The sequence below is a fragment of the Microtus oregoni genome, unplaced genomic scaffold, assembly GCF_018167655.1.
Source record: "Microtus oregoni isolate MIOR12 unplaced genomic scaffold, Mior012 000097F_ref0000449, whole genome shotgun sequence".
In the NCBI taxonomy this organism is placed as follows: Eukaryota; Metazoa; Chordata; class Mammalia; order Rodentia; family Cricetidae; genus Microtus; species Microtus oregoni.
Genome location: NW_024544710.1, coordinates 383,045 through 400,138, shown reverse-complemented (window position 1 = coordinate 400,138; position 17,094 = coordinate 383,045).

The following is a 17,094-nucleotide window of genomic DNA, read 5'->3' as shown; positions in this document are numbered from 1 at the left end:
ACAAAAAACAAAAAACCTAGACCACTTATGCTCCTCCACACCATGTGGCTGGGGTGGCAGGACTCAACCGAATACAGCCCCATGCTGCAAAATAAGTCCAGCAACACCTCCTCCCCAACCAGGAGCCCACCCCACAGAGACAGCAGGGAGTTGGGCACTATTATGATCTCTTTATGATGAGGAAGCATGGTCCTGACAAACACCATGACAAACTGAGCCTATAAGGAGATCCACAGGAAGGCTTGGGGCAGTTTACACCGAGAAGGAAACACAGGACCACATGGTATCACAAATATAGAGTGTGGTATAGAAGAGAGAGAGAAAAACAGAGAGATAGACAGACACAGACAAAATGGCTAATGTCGTATGGACAGAGGCATATCTGAAGAGGTGAAAGGGGTGAGGAGCAGGCTGAGATGGGTGGATGGTGAGGTCTCTGTCTGCGCTGCTTCCAGGGCCCATGTCTGGGTTCATGTCTCTAATGCAACCTCAGTCTGTGTTGATGTCCACAGCTCCTGATACCACCAAAGGCCAAGAGGAAATGGCTGTACAGAATTGGCCATGTCCCTCACTGGCTGCAACACTAGGGAGAACTGGTTCCTGCCCCACACTTGCTGAAGGACTCAGGAGAGAGGGTCCTACACCCCACCAGGGAAACACAACAGAGCTGACCCTATTCACAAGGGCAAGAGCAAACTGGCTGGGAGGGCATGAGAATGGGAGAACAGGCTGTGCCCCTCTCATATTTGGTGAGGGGAAAATGCCCTCTTTTCCTCACCCATAGACACCTGCGACAGGTGGGGGACCTGACCCAAGGTCATCATCTGCAGCACTCGGGATAAATGGCCCTGCACCTAGCCTGGGAAGTACAGCAGAGTTGACCCTGTAGACATGGGTGAGTCAGGGGTGAGGGCATGAGAGGGGCATAGCTGGTACCATCTACCTCATCTCTGCTGTTGTGGCTGGAGCGAGGGAAAAAAATGCCCTTCTCCTTTGCCTCTACCACCATCAGCAGGCAAGGGGGGTGACTCCACCCCCCTTTACCAGCAGCAATACTAGGCAGCAGGCCCTACACCTCATCTGGGCAGTACAGTACAGCAGACCCTATTGACAGGGCTATGGGCAAATTGGCCCCTAGAACATGAATGTGGGCAATCTGGCCCCACCCCTCATCTGCAATATGGTGGTATGGGGGGGAGAGATGTCCTACCCCCTACTCCTTACCACCTGTGATGGGTTGGAAAGTTGGCTCAGAGGTCATAGTGGGAGAGCTGTCCCTCTCCCTTAACAGCTGTAGCACTCATGAGAGCTGGTCAACCCTGAAAGCATAAAAGCAAAAGAACTGGCCCTGCCCCTTATTCATCTGCTGCAAGGGGTGAACTAGTCAGGCCAATGCTTTGGTGTGGGAGAATTGTATGTATTCTGTCAATCATGTTTTAAATAAATGCTGATTGGGCAGTAGCCAGGCAAGGAATATAGGCAAGACAACCAGACAGAAAGTAGAGGTGGGGCAATGAAAACAGAAGTATTCTGGGAAGAAGGAAGAAGGACTCTCCTGAGTCCTGCTCAGACCACAGAAGAAGCAAGATGTGACCAGCCCCGCTGGAAAAAGTTTATATCTAATGCAGACTCTCTGTGTGATTCTTTATGACTTGATGGCTGCGGGAACTGGACAGGATAGAAACCCCAACAAGTGGCCGGCCCTCATGTTACACAGCTTAGCATGGTGGTGAAGATGAGGGAGAGTTGGTAGGCTGACCAATCCTGCAACTACCTAGGTCCAAAACCAGCGTTATGAGTTGGCCCACCGGAACATCCAGCCCATCTACGACCTTCCAGAGCATGTGAAGGGGCCAGTGCTACAGACCCATGACACAGAGCAACAACAGAATATTCAAGAGGAGCCCTACTGAGTGTTCAGCAACAATAGAATAGCTGAAATCAGAGACCTTGAACTACATCAATGACTGTTTGTAATGAACACATCAAAGATATATGGACAAAAGGGTGTCACACTACAGCTTACAAGATGAGATTTTTCCTTTTCTTTTTTTCTCTTAAATTCTATTGTATTGGGAGGGGGTTGCAAGGGAAGGGGGTGGATATGAAGGGATAGGGAAATGAATGAGATTGAGATGCACAAGAAATAAATAAAAAGTTTAAAAAAGGAAAAAACTAAACAGAAATACTGGAGCTAACAGATATCTACAGAACATTTCACACAAACACAAAAGAATATACTGCTTCTAATATTCACGTGGAAGTTTCTCCAAAATTGACCACATATTTGGTCACAAAGCAAGTCTCAACAGATACAAAAATACTGAAATACCCCCCTGAATCTCATCAGACCACCATGAATTGAAGTTGAATTTCAACAACAACAGAGAGTCTACAAATTCATTGAAACTGAACTACTTTCTACTGAATGACTACTACCGGGTCAAGGCAATAATAAAGAAAGAAATTAAAGACTTCATAGAATTCAATGAAAATGAACGCATAACATACCCAAACTTATGGGACACAATGAAAGTGCTGCTGGGAGAAAAGTTCACAGCACTAAGTGCCTACATAAAGATATTGGACAAATCGCATATTAGTAACTTAACACCACACCTGAAAGTTCTAGAACAAAAAGAATCAAACACATCAAAGAGGAATCAGGGTTGAAATCAATAAACAAGAACAATACAAAGAATCAATGAAACAAAGAGTTGGTTCTTTGAGAAAAACAACAAGATATACAAAACCTTATCTAAACTAACTAAAGGGCAAAAAAAGAATATCAAATGGATCAAAGACCTCAAAATAAAGCCAGCCATACTGAACCTCATAGAAGAAAAAGTGGAATATACACTCGAACACATTGGCACAGGGAACCACTTCCTAGTTGTAACCCTAGCAGCACAGACACTAAGAGAAACAATAAATGGGAACTCCTGAAACTGAGAAGCTTCTGTAAAGCAAAGGACACCGTTAAGACAAAAGGCAGCCTAGTGAATGGGAAAAGATCATCACTAACCCCACAACAGACAGATGTCTGATCTCCAAAATAAACAAAGCTCAAAAAATTGGTCTTCAAAAGAACAAATAATCCAATAAAAAAAAAAAAGGAGTACAAACCTAAACAGAGAACTCTCAACGAGGAATCTAAAATGGCTGAAAGACACTTAAGGAAATGTTCAACATCCTTAGCCATTAGAAAAATGCAAATCAAAACAACTCTGAGATTCCATCTTACACCTGTAAGAATGGCCAAGTTCAAAAACACTGATGACAACTTTTATGCTGGAAAGGTTATTGGGTAAAGGGAACACTTCTGGATTGCTGGTGGGAATGCAAGCTGGTACAACCCTTTTGGATGTCAGTGTGGCGATTTCTTAGAAAATTAGGAAACAACCTTCCTCAAGACCCAGTAATACCACTTTTGGGTATATATCCAAAGGATGCTCAATCGTGCCACAAGGACATGTGCTCAACTATGTTCATAGCAGCTTTGTTTGTCATAGCCAGAAACTGGAAATAACCTAAATGTCTCTACCGAAGAATGGATAAGGAAAATGTGGTACATTTACACAATGGAGTAGAACACAGCAGAAAAAAAATAACGACATCTTGAAATTTGCAGGCAAATGGATGGAGCTGGAAAACATCATTTTGAGGTAACCCAGACCCAGAAAGACAAGTATCACATGTACTCACTCATAAGTGGTTTTTAAACATAAAGCAAAGAAAACTAGCCTACAATTCACAATCCCAGAGAACCTAGACAACAAGGCCACTAAGAAAGGCATGCATAGATCTAATGTACATGGGAAGTAGAAAAAGACAAGATGTCACGAGTAAATTGGGAGCATGGGGATGTTGGGAGAGGGCTGAAGGGGAGGGGAGAGGCAGGGAGGGGAGCAGAGAAAAATGTAGAGCTCAATAAAAATCAATAAAAAAACAGAAAAAAGATTTAACATTTTCTTTGATAAAAAAAGAAAGAGTATCAAAATTAACAAAATCAGAAACAAAAAGGGGGACATAACGACAGACCAAGAGAAAATCCAGAGATATAATTTAAAAACTTGCACTCCACCAAACTGGAAAATGTAAAAGGCATGGATAATTTTTTTGATAGGTCTACTTACCAAGTTTAAATGACACCAGATAAATAATTTGAATAGACATGAATTAGATGCAATCATTAAAAGTTTTCCAACTAAAAATAGCCTAGGGCCAGATGGTTTTAGCACATAACCCTACCAGATTTGCAAAGAAGAGCTAATACTAATACTCCTCAATTTATTCCACAAAATAGAAAAGGAAAATTTCCCAGTTGATTTAATGAGGACACAGTTTCCCTGAAACCCAATCCACATAAAGATTCAACAAAGAAGGAGAATCACAGACCAATTTCCCTTATGAACATAGATACAAAAATTCTCAATAAAATACTGTAAACCAAGTCTAAGAACACATAAGAAAGATTACCGTGATCAAGTTAGGCTTCATCCCAGAGATGCAGAGAAGGTTTGATTATGAAAATAAGTAAATAAAATCCACCATATAAATAAAATGAAAGACAAAGCCCACATAATCATCTCATTAGATGCAGAAAAGTCCTTTGACAAAAACTAACACCCCATTCAAATGTCTGGAGAGCTTACGGATACAAGGGACATACATAAACATCATAAAGGCAATTTAGAGAAGCCTAAAGCCAAAATTAAATTAGATGGAGAGAAACTCAAAGCAATTCCACTAAAATCAGGAACAAAACAAGGTTGTTCACTATCTCTGTATCTATCCAATATAGTACCTGATGCCCTTTCTAAAGCAACTAGACTACTGAAGATTGTCTTAGTTATAGTTTTTATTGCTGTGAAGAGACACTGTGACTACAGCAACTTTCATCAATAAAATATTTAATTGGGGTAGCTTACTTACAATTTAAGAAGTTCAGTCCATTATTATGACAGTGAACATGGAGGCACACAGGAAAACATGGTGATAAAACTGAAAGTCCTACATCTTATAGGCAACAGGAAGTAGACTGATACACTGGGTAGTATCCTGAGCATAAGAAACCTTAATGTCCGCCCACACAGTGGCACACTTCCTCCAAGAAGGCCATACCCACTCCAACAAAGTCACACCTCCAAATAGTACCATTACCTATAAGATTATGGGGAACAATGTCGTTCTACTATAGAGATCAAGAGGATACAAATTGGGAAGAAATCGAAATATCATTGTTTGCAAATAATATGGTAGCATACATAAGTAACCCTAAAAATGCCACCAGGAACTCTTACAGCTGATAAACAGTTTCAGCAAAGTGGCTGGATACAAGATGTACAAAAACCAAAACCAAACCAAAAAACAAACAAAAACCAAACCAAAAAACAGTAGTTCTCCTATACACAAATAACAAATGGATGGAGAAAAAAAAAATTGGTGAAACAACACCTTCACTGTAGCCTCAAATAATATAAAATACCTTGGGGTAATTCTAACCAAGCAAATGAAAGTCCTGTATGATTAAGAACTTCAAGTCTTTGAAGAAAGAAGAAAATATCAGAAGATGGAAAAAACTCCTATGCTCATAAATCAGAAGAATTAATATAGTAAAAATGGCAATCCTACCAAAAGCAATCTAAAGATTCAATGCAATCCCCATCAAAATCCTAGCACAATTCTTTACAGATCTTGAAAGGCTAGTTCTCAACTTGATATGGAAAAACAAAAAAACAGGATATTTAAAACAATCCTGAACAATAAAAGAACTTCTGGAGGTATCACCACCCCTAATTTCAAGCTGTACTACAGAACTATAGTAATAAAACATTTGCATAAAGACACATTGATCAAGAGAATGGAAGACCCAAACATAAATCCAAACTCATATGAAAACCTGATGTTCGATAAAGAAGTCAGAAATACATACTGGATATAAGACAGCAACTTCAACAAATGGTGCTGGCCAAATTATATGTTTGGCACGCAGAAGAATGCAAATAGATCCATATCTATCACCCTACAAAAAACTGAAGTCCAAATGGATCAAAGACCTCAACATAAATCCAGTTACACTGAAGCTGAGAGACAAGAAAGTAGGAAGTAAAGTAGGAAGTATTCTTGAACACACTGGCATGGTAGGCCATTTCCTGAACAAAACACAAATAGTGCAGGCACCGAGACTGGCAATTAATAAATAAGCCGTCATGAAACTGAAAAGACACCATCATTCAGACAAAGTATCAGCCTACAGAATGGGAAAATATTTTTCAACTCCACATCTAAAAGAGGACTAATATATAAAATATATAAAGAAATCAAGAAACTAGACATCACCAAAACAAATAATCCAATTTAAAATTGGAGAACAGGTGGGTGGTGGTGCACTTGGGAGGCAGAGGCAGGTGGATCTCTGTGAGTTCAAAACCAGCCTGGTCTACAAAGTGAGTTCCAGGACAGCCAGGCTACAAAGAGACCTATCTCAAAAAAGACAAGGGAAAGGGAGGGGAGAGGAGGGAAGAAAAGAAAGAGAAAGAGAGAGGGTGGGGAGAGAGAGAGAAAGAGAGAGTGAGAATGGATAATGGGGAACACATCTAAATAGAATTCTCAGCAAAGAAACTTCAGATGGCTGAGAAATACTTTAAAAATGTTCAGCATCTTTAGTCACCAGGGAAAAGCAAATCAAAACAACTTTGACATTCCATCTTACACCCGTCAGAATGGCTAAGATCAAAAACACAGGTGACAGCTCATGATGAGGTGCAAGGCGAAAACTCCTCCATTGCTGGTGGAAGTGTAAACTTGTATAGCCACTTTGGAAATCAATATGGCAGTTCCTCAAAAAATTGGGAACTGATCTACCTCAAGCCCCAGCTATATCACTATTGGGCATATACCCAATGTATGTCCCACCTGCTGTGGGAACTCCTGCCAATAGCCTTTAAGATACCAGCCCACTTTGAGAGTGGTCTTATGTACTAGTAATGCAGTGGTAAAGCATCCTTGGGTCTCTTGGCTGCCGGATTTGGTTCCAGTTCCCAGCGCACGCAAAGGACAGCAGATTGGTACCCTGATTGGTACCCTTTCTGTGAGTTCACCCCCTATCAAATAAACCTTATTATACTTTATCTAGGCTAGTGAGGGACGATTTTGTTATAAATTTAAACAGATACCTGCTCAACTATGTTCATTGAGGCTCCATTCATAATCGCCAGAAACTGGAAACAATCTAGATGTCCCTAAACCAAAGAATGGATAAAGAAAATGTGGTACATTTGAGTATTTTTCAAACAGTAAAAAAATAAAATAAACGCGACATCATGAAAAAAAATCTGGAAGAAAAAAAAAATCTTCCAGAGTGAGGTAACCAAGACCCAGATGAAACTAAGACCCTATTATGAAAAGAAAAAAAAAATCATAGCAACGCATTTAAGGAGGCAGTGGCGAGGCAGAGAAATGGCTCAGCAGGTAGACACTAGCCAGCAAGACTGGTAACCAGAGTGAGCTCCCCAGAACTCACATGGCAGAAGAACACTACTCCTGAGTGTTGTCTTTGGAAGTCCATGTGCTAGAGTAGATAAAAGAGTATATGAGCAAATAACAAAGAAACAAGCTATATTCTTGAATGAGAAAACTAATTAATTTATAATACTACTTTTATTTTTGAGATTATAACTCCATCATTTCCCGCTTCCCTTTCCTCCTTCAAACACTCCCATGTACCTACTCCTCCTTACTCTCTTTTCAGTTCAGTGGCTCATTTTTCATCAATTGTTGCTACATGCACACAAAACTATTTTAAAGAGCAGAGATTTCAAGTTAATGATTATAGTTTACATAAAACCTTACTATTTATTATTTTAAAGTGAGTGTGTGTATGTGTGTGTACGTGTGTGCTTACACACATGGAGGCCAGAGATCAATGCCAAGTATCTTCCTCTACCACTGTTATTTTTAAGACAGTATCTCAAACTTTACATTTTTTATTTACTTTAAAGGATACCTAGAAAAAGCCTAGTAAGATAGAAAGTCACTATGAATTTTATTTAGAAACTAGGAAGTAAGCGGGACAAAATAAATAATTTAAGCTCACAATACCTCACCAAAACATTAACAATTCAGGATTAGGTAAAATGTATTAAAATGTTAATAATGGTAATATGTAGGTTTTGCTTTCCTTTCTTAGAGTGTTTGTGATATTTTTAATTTTCCATAATGAGATATATATATTATTTTAATGATGATAGAAAAAGCAGTAAGTTTTTCTTTTAACCTCGAACAGGAAAATTAACAATAGAAATGAAAGAATAAATTAGAGGGGAGAAAATAGCCAATAATACATGTAAATGCAAACTTGGCCTACCATTTATAAATAGCACTTACAAATAATAAATCTTTTTCATGTCTAAAACTGGCAAACGTATTTAAAAGGGCTATTCTCCAAGGGAGTATTCCAGCTTTCAAGAAAGCAGAAAACACCCATTTCTGTTTCCTTAAAACACAAAGAATGAAGAAAAAGGAGTTGGTTTTTGCGTTGCTTTGCTACCACCCACAGGCAACTATATAAAATGCAGCTAAGAAATTATTCTCTTGACCTGAAATTTACATTAATAGTGGATTCCATGCACATCCCCAAACACAAAGAAGCAGACGAAATTTAAGAAAATTACATTCCTTAAGATTCTGATTGTAGCTACAGAAACAAAATGGAAATAATGAATGGAGAATTCTTTTGCAAGTGATTAGTTCTTAAATTAATGCATAGGGAATTCAGATGAATAGAAACACATGTATCAAAGTACAAGAACACAGATTGCATCTTGGAGCATAAAATAAATTCTACTAATTACAAAACAATGGAAAGCATATGGAATGTATTACCTTACCATAACAGATTGGATCTAGAAAAAATTAGAATAAGAGATTCCTAGTCTCTTATTCTCTATACCATGATCAGTTATGGGTCTCTGTGTGGATCATCATCTACCGAAATTAGAAGCTTCTCTAGTGAGGGTCTAAAGATTCATTAATATATTAGTATATGGGTATAAATGTCAACTTAATATTGGATTCATTTAGGTTTACAAATGAACTCACAATGGTTGTGACAGCCTTCAAAAGACTCATGCAAGTCTAGACCAGACTAGATCCCATCATGGAGAGGGAAGGTGGACCTACCTAACCCTACCCGAGAAGCTATTGGCAATTAATAGGAAAAGGAAAATTCAGTTTTACCTAAGAATGTAGCTGCTGTTAAGTCAATCATGCTCCAGTAGAAGGTCACATGTCCAAGAATATTTGGGCTTTCACAAATTGGACTTGATTTTTTTTTAAGGACACACAATTGGATGGATGGGGAAGCAGGGCTAAATCTAGAAGGATTTGGAGAAGGGGGTGAAAATGATCAAAGCACACATGAAAAACACAAAGAACTACTAAAATATATGTTTTAAAAAAAACCTGATTCATTAAACGTATTAAACAATAATTTTAAAATTATGAACAGGAAATGAGAAAACTGCAATTTAAAAGTTCAGCAAGTGTACCTATTCAAAATATATTTAAAAGAAACCTGATTCATTAAACATATTAAACAATAATTTTAAAATTATGAACAGGAAATGAGAAAACTGCAATTTAAAAGTACAGCAAGTGACAAACCTTAAAATTCTATTCTAAATTTAAGAAAAAGATCATGTATTATAAGAATTTTATTTATTTGGCATATCCAAGCTGGGTTTCTTTTTTCTGTGCTAATCAAATGTTCTAGAATTAACAGTAATAGATATACAAGATTGTATGTGTACTAAAAACAACTAAAACCTACTTATCTAAGCAATGAATTTGATGATTGTAAATGAATTCTCCATAAATGGAATGCTTAACTTGTTTTCTTACAGCAACAATAACAAATGCTGATGAGAATGTAGGGAACTGGATCACTCTTACATTGTTGATGGCAGTGTAAAAAGATCCAGAGATTCTGCAAAAATATTTGGAAGTTTCTTACAAACAAAAAACTAAGTAAACACATACCAATGATATAACACTGCCATTGAACCCCCTTTCAGAGACTATTTTTAAAAGCTTATATCCACACAAAAATCTGTATGCAAATGTTCCTAACAATTGTATCTGTAAGAGCTCCGAGCCAGAAACACAGATGGCTTTAATAGCTGAGTGACTTTTCAAGCTATGGTAGATCCACACCATGAACTGCTGCTTAGAACTGTTTTCACATGCCACCACACCAGCTCCTGGTTCCAGTTATAGAACTTCTTTGCTCTTTGGTTTGTTTGATTTTTTTTTTTTTTTGAGACAGGATTTCTATGTGTAGTCCTGGCTGTCCTGGAACTCCCTATTAAACCAGGCTGGCCATGGACTCACAAGTGCCTCTGCCTCCCAAGGGCTGGGATTAAAGGCGTGCGTGAGCAACCAAAACACATAAAAAATGTTCCCCATTTTTAAATTGACATTTATAACTTTTAAAAATATTTTTAAAGGTATAATAATTTAAAGGTATATATATAGCATTCTGCCTTCATGTATGCTTACAGACCAGAAGAGGGCACCAGATCTCATTACAAATGGTTGTGAGCCACAATGTGCTTGCTAGGAATTGAACTCAGGATTTTTAGAACAGTCAGTGCTCTTAACTGATGAGCCATCTCTTCAGTACTGAATTTTATAACTTTATATCAGCAACCAAATTTGTGCTTTGACAGTATTTGCATTTCACACATGTACATTTTTCATACTGACTAACTGCCACCCTTTCCCATCTCCTAAATCAATGCTGTCTGCCCCATATCTTCCCAACAAATTTTTCTCACATTCATGTTTATTTGGTTTGGTTTGTACTCTATAGAGTGCAACCAGGGCCACCTGTATGGGTAGGAAGTTATGTGTTAGAGCCTAGTGGTCTCACCAGTGGGTACACTACTCAAGACAAGAACTGTTCCTCTCCCCAAATTGTTGATAGTCAATAATTCAGCACTAAGAGGGAGAGGCCAGTGAACCCCTCCTTCTTCTACGACTGACTGTTGACAGGGCCAGTATAATGTAAGCTAAATTCAGGCAATTACAGTTCTTGTGAGTTCATCTTGCAATGGTCATACTGAATCTAGAGAACGGAATTTTGCAGCCCTTGACCTTATCTTCCAACTCCTAGTTCCTGCCTCCACGTCTGCAGTATTTTCTGAGACTTAGACAACAAAAGAATCCCTTCTCCACATCCACGTCAGTATTTGCTGTCACGGGTATTCCTAATGATAACCATTCTGACTAGTGAGATGGAATCGTAAAACTGCTTTAACCTGTATTTCTCTGAGAGCTAGGAGGTGGAGTAGTATGTGTGTGTTTCCTAGCCACCAGTAGTGCTAAACTGTTTAGTTCTATAGATCATTTTTAATTGGATTGTTGGTTTTTTTGGTGTATAGTTTTTACCGGGAGAGGTGATCTTCCTCAGAAAAGAACACACAAATGTGTTGTCCAGTTCCATATAGTCAGCCCTGAAAACATAAATGCAGTAACATTATATGGATAGGACAAGTTATATTTAATAATGTATATGTATTAGATAACCAATTGTGCTCTTCCCTGGGGAAGACCATTTCTTCTGCCCTTAGCATTCCTTGGCTGCCTGTAGTTCTTCCTGTAGGGCTGTTGCCTCCTGGATGGTCCCTTACCCACATTAGCATGTCTATTGTTGATGTCCTTGTTCAGCACATGTTGAGGCTGTCAAGTTGGTAAAACTTCATGTATGTAGTGTCTGACATTCTTAGAAGATACAATCTCATAGCAAACTCCATGATCCTCTGGCTTCTACACTGTCCACACCCTCTTCCACAATAATCCCTGAGCCTTTTGTGCAGAATTCTAGTATAGATACATATGGGCCAGGGTTCCATAATTCTACATCCTGATCGGTGGTGGGTTTTTGTAGTGGTCTTTGTTGGAAAAAGAAGTTTCCATGATGAGAAGCGAGGACTACACTCATATGTTTGTTAGTATATGGACAAATATTTAGAACCTTGTTAGGAATTACGCTGATTTAGTCAAGTGACAACTGTATGTTCTCCAAGATCCTTGACTCTAGTAGCTCTGGGTAATTGGCTAGATGTCTAGTACCAGGCACGATTTTCTGGTTATGCAAATCTTAAGTCCAATCAGAGAGCTGTTGGTTACCATCAAGGGGATGTGTGCCATCGCCGCACCCTTAGGGTTATTGCACCATCCTGGTTGCTGTGGTTCATAGGCATCAGAGCTGAGTTAGACTGTAGGTTGCTGCCCTCCTCTGGAAGCTTGCATGGCACTTTCTGATACCATGATAGCTAGTGCTCAGGAACGGGGCTTTCAAGTCAGTTCCAGTTTAGGGGCATGTGAACTCTGTCCAAAGTGCATGGTGTTTTCAGCAATAGGGGCTTACCTTCCACCTTTTTTCGGGGGCGGGCACAACTAAGGGCAATAGCTATAGTCTGTAATGTTTTGGGAGTCCCTTGGACAGCCCTGACCAAAAACTCAAGAGGGCTTTTTATGTTTGGTGTTGAAGTAATGTCAGCCCAGATGGGAAATTTTCATTTAAAGTATTTACGTATAATTATACACTGACTTGTGTGTATTATAGGTATTTTTAGGTAAATAGTTAAGAGTATGATTTCTTACTTTTTCAGATTATCTTTACTGCTACTTTATTCTCTTCCCTGCTTTTTCTGTATTTATATCCCTCCTACTCCCTAATTAGAGGCACCATTTTCCCATTTCCCCCATCAAATCACTTGTACCCGACTATTCACCTCTCTATTGCTCTTCTACCCCCATCCCCTCGGTACAGCAAGGGTCCCTTTTTACATTGCTTGTTTCTGCAGTTATTGCTGGATACGCACTCACATCTGAAGATATGGAACTAGAAGCCTCTGCCGAGAAAGAGCATGTAATGTTTGTCTTTCCTACCTGGGTTTTATCTGCTTTTGATAGGGGTAATACTGGCTTCATAAACTGCTTGGCATTTTTTTCTTTTCTGGTTTATGGAATAATCTAAATTTTATGCATCTAGGAATTCATTCATTTCAGATTTTTCAATTTAACAGAATATAGGTTAAGGTATGTTCCTATGATGTTCTTGATTTCATTTGGATCTGTTGTAATGTCTCCCTTTTGTCTCGAATTTTATTAGTTTGGTTTTGGTTAATTTGGTTAAATGTCTGTCAATCTTATTTATTTTTTTCAAAGACCCAACTCTTCATTTCACCGATTCTTTGTAGTTTTTCATTTCTAATTCATTAAATTTTTTTTCCTGCTCTTAATTATGTCTTCCCATCTACTATTCTGGGATTTGGATTGTTCTTTTTCCAAAGCCTTAAGGTACACAATTAAGTTAATGATTTGAGGTCTTGCAAATTACTATATTTTTAATATTTTAAAACTTAAGCTTTATTATCAGAAATTGCAACTAAAAAAACCCCCCACACTAAAATTAACAAGACCCGAAGATTGTCCAACTCCATAAACTCCTCTACAGTGAGAGCAGCCTTTTGAAAAGGAGGCTGAGGCGCTCCACACTGACTTTATGCTTTCGCTATTGCAGAATCGGAGAGCCATTGCTCAGGCATCAGGCTTTTGTGAGACCAGAGTGCACCTTGCGGCCAGGACTCCACTCCAGTGGCTTTAGAGGTGAGTTCAGGGCCTGGGCTTTGGCTCCAGTGTGCCCAGCATCCCCTAAGAGACAAGCATTGCAATTTCCAGTAATCTCTGGGATTGTTACAGGGTGAGATTCTGATTTCTATGGTTCCAATGGTCACTGCAGGATTTGGAGTTTATATTGCTGTAGTTCCAGAGGCTATTTTGGGCCTGTGTCTCTAACCATAGCCCCAGATAGTAGACAAACTTCTGGGTCTGAAATTTGGTATCCTGTCTCCAGCAGATTCATATAATCCAAGGAGTGACCAAGGTTTTGGTCTTGTTGGCACATAGCCAAGATAAGATCATTTCAGCAACCCAATCAATAATCATCACCAAGTTTCACTAGTCCCCTTAACTGAACTTCATCCAGATACTCCTATCGGCAGAAAACAGAGTATCCTAATAGGCTTGAAAGAAAAGGAAAGCAAAAAAGAACTCACTTCAACAGATGCATAAAACACAATAAAGCAACATAAAAAATGTGACAACCACTACCTATGGCCTGTGACCAACTGAGCAAATCCCCTACGAGGGAACCCTAAATTATAGAGATAGCTGAACTGAGAAATTAGTCTTACTGTTCAAAAGAATAATCATAAAGAAGAATAAACACACAGATGCATGAACTAAGGACATCTAGCCAAGACCCTGACACTGCAGTCTCCAAAGTGGATTTACCCATTAGTAAACTGGAGATAAAAGTCCAAAATATGGAGGAAAATTTTAGAAATGATATTGAAAACTGAAAAACAAACAGAAATAACCCTTTTCTGTCCAACTTGTTTTTGTCATGGTTTTTATCACAAAAGAATGCAAACCAGGATAATGTCTATCCAACACCTCCTGGCTTTCAATGTTTCACTGAATAATAATTAGTTCTTTGGATTTTTTTTTTTTAGCTTATGAGTTGGGAAGTATTTGTTTTGTTCCCTCTTTATCTTTATGGCTTTCACATCATGAATCTTGATGCCATTCATCTCCCCATCCTTTCATATCCACCCTCTTCTGCCCAACCCAAATAAGATAAAATTTAAAAGAAAAAGAGTGTAGGCAGCGTAATAACCAGGCTAGCTTAATATGAAACAGTAAATTTTAATGAAGGAATAGCTTACAACACCAGGGATCCAACGATGAGCAGGAGATACAAAAAAGAGAGACTGGCGGGGCTCACACTGCTAGATTTATATGTAAACATTAGCCCGAGGTGAACACGCCCCCCATTGGGCAGAGTTTCCCCTACATCTCCCTTTTTTGTCTAAATAAGACAGAACTAAACCAAATACAACTATACAATAATAACAAATAAATATAACAATCAATATTGAGCAAGAAACATATAATAAAAGTTTTGTTAAACATTCTATCTCAAGGAGTCTAAATAAGGTAGAAAGTAACTACAATTATCTAATCTTCAACTCCGTCAAAGATCTGAGAAGGGAATTAATATTACTTAACAAACGAGAGATATCCAAAATGTGCAACAAATGACAGAGACAACTGACTACCTGGGCAATCACCCAAAGTCTCATTTGCAATGTTGAGTCAACCAACTTTGGCTAAGGCCTAACATAACTGACATACCATTATTAAAGGCAAGAAACTTTCTTAGAACTATCCTACCCTGTCTCGGCAAGATAAGACAATCCTGTTTTATCCACTTATGGATATTCTGTATCTTTGTCGGTAGTTGAGGTACGGGCTTTTCTTAACCCAAAGACCAGTTCTGCCAAGAAGACAAGCTCCCAGTGGAGTGTCTTTGGTGCTAAACATTTTCTCGGGAGTAGAGTGGTGTCGCCAGGAGTGATTGTGTCTTGTTGGCACAAAATTCTAGGTTAGATTAAAGGCCATTTTCTACAGCTCTTCGAAGAGGCTGAAGATTATATTATCTATATTAAATATAATCTCTATGTATCTAAAAGACCTGATTAATTCTCAATACCTATCTAACTTGAAGACTAAGAGAATAAACAACTGTGCAATATATGAAGACAATGATCTTCAATTGTAAACAATGTCATTACATATCAAATGTAAACAATATTACTATATAAATAATATCAGAGGTAGAAATGTACATTGTAATATGGTAAATGTATCAATACAATATAGACAAAGTTATAAGCATACTCTTATATAAAAATAAAGGTAGGAACACTCAAATTTAATAGATATCCTGCCGTTGCTCTGTCGTGGAGATCCTGCAGCTTTGGATCTGCAAGACAGGCCCCTTCAAATGCTCCAGCGGATTATACATAGATGGAGGTGGATGTTCCTCTGGGCCTGGTGGTTGCAGGGTTGGTCAGTCTGCCAACTCTACCCCATCCTCACCACCAAAGTGAGCTCTCCAGCACTGCCACAGGCTGGTTTATTCTATGAGCAACGGGCAGGGGCAGATTCTCCTGCTCTCATGTCCTCAGGCATGGCTCTCCCATATCTACATCACCAGGGCCAGCTCTATATTGCCCAGGCGATGCACAGGGGCTACTTTCTCGAGTGCTGCAGCTAGTAAGAGCAAGGACAGCTCTCCTACTCTTATGACATAAGGGCCAACTCTCCCCTTTCTTTCATAGCCATACATACCACCCCTGCCTCCTTATCCTCCCTAGCATTTGAAAACCATAAATCTCTGGTACATCTCTTTAATTTTGTATTATCAAAAAAGTTAAATCACTGCCTCTGGTCCCATAGCCTACATCTGCCCCAGCATATTACCCCTAGCCTAAACCCGGCACAATCTACCTCTGATTGCTCATGTCGCAGCCATTCCACACCCTCCTTTTCCGTGTGAGCCCTGAAAAAAACTGCCCACCTTCCCTGCCCCCTGACCTGTTCTGCCATTTCACAAGGTTGCTCTGGCTCAGACTGGGAAAGTGACTCCACCCCGACCTACCCTGACCCTTGGCGTGCTCCATATCTGTTCCTGTGCACCACATCCACCCCATGCAGTCACTAAGCCCTGGCCCCAGTAAGTGACCCTCCCATCACTTGGCCTCTGGTCACTTGCTCCATAGCCACTCCACTCAGACTATATATGAGATCTTGTCCCCACCAAAGACCCATCTGTTCTGCCATCTCAAGGGTCCCCTAAGCTAAATCCCACTTTGGGATTCTAATCTAGTGGGTTAAAACCCCATGCGAAAGTCTAACTAACATTGTAAATTTGAATGCCCAGGTTACAGCACAAAACCAGATGAACTAAACCAGTATCTAGTCATCCTCCAAATCACCAGTCTCTTAGTAATGTTCCCTAAAGAATAAGTAGAAGAAATTGAAGACACAGAATTCCAAAAGACGTAAGCACGTTCAACAATTTCAAAGCATTCAGAGAGGGCATAAATAGCTACATAAATGAACTTAAGAAAGCAGGACTAAAATGATAGATGTCCACATAAACAAAAACAACAGCTA